Consider the following 6,000-nt stretch of genomic DNA (forward strand, 5'->3'; position numbering starts at 1 on the left):
TTGAGTTGTAGCCCTGGTGGTAGCCCTTGTAGTAGGCTTCTTTGTTTTGACCTCAGTGGGATTTGTCCCCTTCTTTGCTTTGGTCTGGAATGCAGGCTAAGTTTTAGCTTTCCTTTTGGTGGATTTGGCTTTAGTGGGTGCTTCCTCAACTTCTTCTTCCTCAGAACCTTCTTCTTTGTCCTCTCCTAGGCCCTGTGTGCCCCGTGTAAGTTCCAATGGCTCTTGCCCTTGCTCACCTTCTTCTTCAGTGTCACCTTCTACTTCTTCTTCCTTTGTTGTAATGTGTTCTGCTTCTATATTAGCTCCAAATGTTTTCTTGAGCTTTCTTATCATTTTATCTTTCTTCTTGACTTCAAAGGCTATCTTCAAATATGTTACCTTGGACTTGAGAATATCATAAGTTCCAAAATGAGGAGCATCCTTATCAATTTCTTTTGCAAGTAAAGCAATGATTGTAGCTGAAGCTTGGTCTACATCAAGCTCATATCCAAGTGGCCTAAGCCATATTACTCTAGGTATCACTACTTGGATGTAGGTGTAATCTATGTCAACCAAGAAATAAATATCATTTACATGCTGCTCAACTAGGGATACTAGTATCCTCATCCTTTGTTTCATGGACTTCTTGAAGTCCTCAAAGTAACTTGTCATCTGAGCATCAAAATTGTCTCCCATTTGTTCAATAAACTCATTGACTTGTGTAACAATTTTCTTGTTTGGATCCCATCTTAGCTTTCCAACTGATGGAAATTCCTTCATGACATAGAAAAATATGCAAACCAACAGTGATCCAAATTTTCATTGAGCTCCTTTTGATTTCCTTATGGCTCCCAAATTTTCATTAATTTGTTGTAGCATGAGCTCAGCTAGATCATAAGTGTGGTCCTTCTTTACAAGTTTATATGCAACATCTACTGCTATGCATGGCACACTGTTCAATCTGCTTGATTGATAAAATTTATGAGATATGATTCTGACAACGAAATCAAGTAGGGGATTAGTGATGGTATCAATAGTCATTCCCCTGTTCTTCCATTTGGCACCAATGTTTTTCTCTATGGCTTCCTTTTTTTCACTTCTCAGGGTCTTGGGCCAATCTAGGGTTGGGAATTTAGTGACCCTATGAACAATTTTCTTTGTGATCTTCACTGGATATGTTTCTAACCAAAATGATCCATCATGAATTTGGCGCAACACTATCTGAATCCATTTAGTCTTAAATACAATGGTGAAAACTAGGGCTTTAGTTAAACCCTTCTTTTCAATAATTTGAAAATCGTCCTTCAATATATCTTTGTCACACAACTTATCAAAGGCATTGAAAATTTCTAGGTCACCTATGGCTCCAATCTTACAATTATAGCATTTCATGACGTCTTGGACCATTACTACTTTGTCTAGAATAACTGACAAAGCACTGGCTAGGTTATTTTTATAGGAAACTTCAGGTATTGGCTTAAATTTAGGTTGTTTAACCTCATTGTTAACAAGTTGAATATCACGATCATCCTTTCCCTTTGTGGTTTTTGACCCAGATGCCATCTTGATTGAACTAGGGTTTAATATTTGAATAAACTTTCAAATACTGCGTAGCTTGGCACTTGATGAAATAACTTTAAATCAAAGAGTTTGAGTTGGATTGCTATTGAGATCGGTGCAAATAGCTACAAAATTACTGTTTGGTCACCTTTTTTTTCTGTTCTCATTTTCGCTCTATGTTTGAATGGCTTGAAAATGAGTGATTTTAAACTTTATTAGGTTCAAAACCTAGAATTTATTGCATAGTGCTTACAACTGTACACTTGGCACTTGAAGGATTTAGTATAACTCGACTCCCATTGTAATTATTTTACTCAGCCTCCACTAGACTTCTACTTCACTCAGCTTCAACTATCAGCTCGATAGCTATTGGAAACTCAGCATCCATTAAAGCTCGTCATCTTTTACAAAATTTTAATTTTTAACTTGACATCTTTTCTCATGTAGATTTCTTCTTGACATTACTTCTTTGTTCTTTTGGGCTGATGTATGATACGTCTTTATGCATATCAGCCCCATATACCTATCTTGTGCTTAATTAGATGAAGTGTGATCACTTGACCTCTTGGGTGAAGTGATCTCTCTATTGGATGAACCCGATCCATCTCTTCTTTGCCATGTCTTTTTCATTTCTACCCTGATGTGTTCCACATTGACTTTTTCTTTACCCTTGTTGATTTCTAGCTTGGGTGCCTTGGCCTTTGTTGGGCAATTCCTGTTGACATGTCTTGTCTTCAAGAAACTAAAACATGTGATTTGGCTTAACCATTTGCTGTAATTTCCCTTGAAGTGTGTTCTTATGTGGTTTTGAGGAACATGACCATATTCCTGATAGTAGTGACAACTTTTCTTGGTATTGTAATCCGAATTGTAGTGGTGTACACTGTTGTTTCTCCTTACAAACTGATTAGGTGTCCACATAGGCTTTGATTTGCACTCAAAATCTCCATGTCCATACTTTTTGCAATTGTAGTAGTGACCTTCAAATCTTGGTGTCCTCGTGATCTTGGTTCTGTAGTCTTGTGCTAAATGTCCTTGCATGTTACACTTGTGACAATAACCTTTATTTTTGGATGTGTCCTGCTGATTGGTCTTTCTACTCCTGCAAACATTAGTAGTGTGCCCCTTTTTATTACAAAAATGACAAGTGGGTTTGATGTTCTTACCTTTGTTGATCCTTTCTACTGTAGCCTTGGATGATTCTCCTTATTCAATATTGGTGTAACCCAGTCCTGAAGTATCATTACTAGCCCTTGGTGATTTCAGTAATTTTTCAAAGTGCTTGATAGCCTCATTGGGTTTGTTGTAGCTTTTTGCTATCTCTTTTTCTCTCTTAAATTCATTCTACAATTGTTCATTCTACATCTTCAAGGTAGAGATCTCAATGTCCTTCATGTTTAGCTCATGATGAGCATTCATCATCTGGCTTAAGGTGTCTAGCTGCATGTTTGAGATCTTTTCAAACTCAATTGTCTTCTCTTCTAGCCTATTGATGAGATTTCTCTTGTCATCTTCTATCATGGCCTTGTCTTCAATAACTCTTTTCTTTTGTTCAGTCACTTCACAAAGCATTATGGCTTGTGATTCTTGTTCAAGCTTGAGTAATTTGATTTCTTTAGCTTGTGCTATATTTTTCTCCATCAATTTTGCTATCGCTGCATCAAATTTCTTGAAATCTCCATTGGAAAACACTTGTGTGGTATCATTCTCCTTGTAGTGTAAGTCATTTTTAGCTATGACTATCTCCTTTATTCTTTCCAAGGATTTTCTCAGTTCCTCTCTGGCTTCCTCTACTTTGTGTAGAGCTAGATGCACATCAATCACTTGATTGTCAATGATCTTCCCAAGTTTGAAGACTTCCATCTTTTGACCTTTTTCTCCAAGGTGTTAGGCTTCTCCTTTTGAGAACTAGAGCTCTGATACCAATTTTTGGAATGTTCAAATGAGAAGAGTACTTCTAGGGGAGGGTGGGGTGAATCAGAAGTAGCTAGTTTTTATCCTTTCAAAACCTCATTAACACATAACTGAAAGTAATGTACATGCATGTAAACATATAAGCAAACATAAATGAAAGCATACATCAACACATAATACAAGAGATTTGGTAACCCAAAAACCCTCCAAGAATAAGAAGGTAAAACTGGGGTGGGGATGACACCCACAAAAATTACTGCAGCAATATGTTCAACCACTTCTAATGGTCTACCCTATGAAAGGCCTAACCTATTAAAGGCTTTACACTATGTCAATAGTGACTTGGTTAGAGGATTTACAAACACTTTACATGAAGTTTCACCCTATTAAAGGATTTACAATAGGTTGTTAAACCCACCTAATACACATGACTTTTATCACCTTCTCCAAAGGTTCTCCTACCTAGCTATTAAGCTAACCTATCAATAGAGGATTTCAACATCTAATACAATGGTGAGAAAGTATTAGTACATTTGACTTGATAGAGTGAAACATTTAGTTGCTGGGTTCAGGTACTAGATCTGCTCTTCCTATTCTGATCCTTGCTTGATCTAATCTTTTTATGTGTTCCTTGTCCCTTGTGCTGCTCTGATCAACTAGATATGAAATTGTTGCTCTGTTCCTCTAAGTCTTTCCTTCTCCTTACCAAAATTTTGTTATAATCTCTGCATACACTATTCTCATTCACATATGCAATGGTGCATTCAACCTCCTTAAGAAGAATGTGAAGACTTAGGGTTAGGTATGGATCTACTATCCATATCAAACCTTAAATTCCTGCTCATACTTTGCAGTTTCCTTATTGGTTGCATTCCTTCTCTATTTTTTTGACTGGCTACATGAAGATCACATAGGGAATGCAAATGATTCATCCTTATCCTTTTTCTCCTTTGAAATCTCTCTAAGTCAGCTCCAAATATGGTTTATATTTTAGTTTGTAAAGGCACAAACTATTATGCTGATTCTGTGTTACTCAGCACATATTATATTGCTGATTCTTGGCACATGATGTTCTTGTATTGCTCGACACATATTTCATCTCTGGTTTTCTTGGCACCTATTACACTCTATGTTTCTCTCCACAAGAGTATTCTTGAATCACTCAGCACATATTATGCTCTGTCTTGCTCGACATCTATTACTTGCTTGACACCTGAAGTCACTCGACATCTGTTAAGATTTTGACTCGATAGCTACTATCACTTACTTAGCATAAATAGTGTACTTGGCATATATGGTGAAGTTGGTTAAGTGTGTTGACACTCGAATGTCAAGATCATTCTAAAACCAAAAAAATGATCTAGGTCACTGAAATGCATAGATACCCAGCCAGGAATCCACCTAGTACATAGGAACAAAAATTGAATACATAGCTTACTCCATCAAACCAAGGAAGCATGAGAAACAACAGAAGACACCACCCCCCCAATACAAATAAGGATGAGGTGACAAGAAACTAGAAAAGTGGGCCAAAAGAACTACAAGTCAAGGAACCATGATCAAGATGCATAAATGAGTACATATGTGTGTACTGAGGTGATCAATCTTAGACACATCATGAGGCTAGTATCTCAGAAGGGAAGCTCAATGGACAAAGGAAGATGGCAAATAAAGGAAAAATATCAACCCCCCATGGCACTTTGATCATGAGTAGTGCATGCACAATAAGGCACAAGATATGGTGAATCACAAGAATACAATAATCTACATGAGTGTCCTTAGATGAAATTACTCAAATTAGAAGGCAAAACAAGGAAAAACTACTGAAATGAAAATACAGATGTAATATGGCACTTTATCTTAGTGCATTTGCAAGAATGCATATAATAGATGTCTACAAAGACTAGAAGAGACATAAGGCTGATACAATAGATAGTACAACCCATGACAAATAATTTGAAGCAACAAAATTGATCCTTGGACCTGATACCATGTTGAAGTTGATGAAAGATCAACCCCACAACTCCCAAGAATCACTTGCATGCAAACACCTACCACGGAAAGAGAGGAGAAAAATCTATAGATGCTAGAATTCCCAGATCCATAGATGAGACATTCTTCATGAGAAAAAGAGAAATTTCTATTAATCAAAACTAGGTTTTCAACTACATCTCATTTGAGAAAACTAGAGATCATATACTCAAGATATGAGAAAAAAAATGAAGGTAGGTCCAAACAGAGCCAAGTAGGGTCATAGAAGTATTGATGTTGTGTTGACATGACACTCATGTTAGCAAGTGACAAGCCCAAATTTGATAGTCAAATGGACATTAACGAAAAATAATCTAGAAAAATTACTCCTACTAGGAAAAAATCCAATCACTAGAAAATAAAGGGCTAGTGCCAAAAACTAACCTGGTGGCCAAAAAGCATGTGCCAAAACTATGAACCTACATTCAAAAGGTTGGCAAAAACAATGCCACACAGGCTGAGAAACCCAAACCATAGTTGAGGGTGGGTACCCATATTTTCAATAAAATAAAATAA

Source organism: Cupressus sempervirens, chromosome 3 (genome assembly GCF_028749045.1).
Source record: "Cupressus sempervirens isolate cs-2001-9-10 chromosome 3, ASM2874904v1, whole genome shotgun sequence".
NCBI lineage: Eukaryota > Viridiplantae > Streptophyta > Pinopsida > Cupressales > Cupressaceae > Cupressus > Cupressus sempervirens.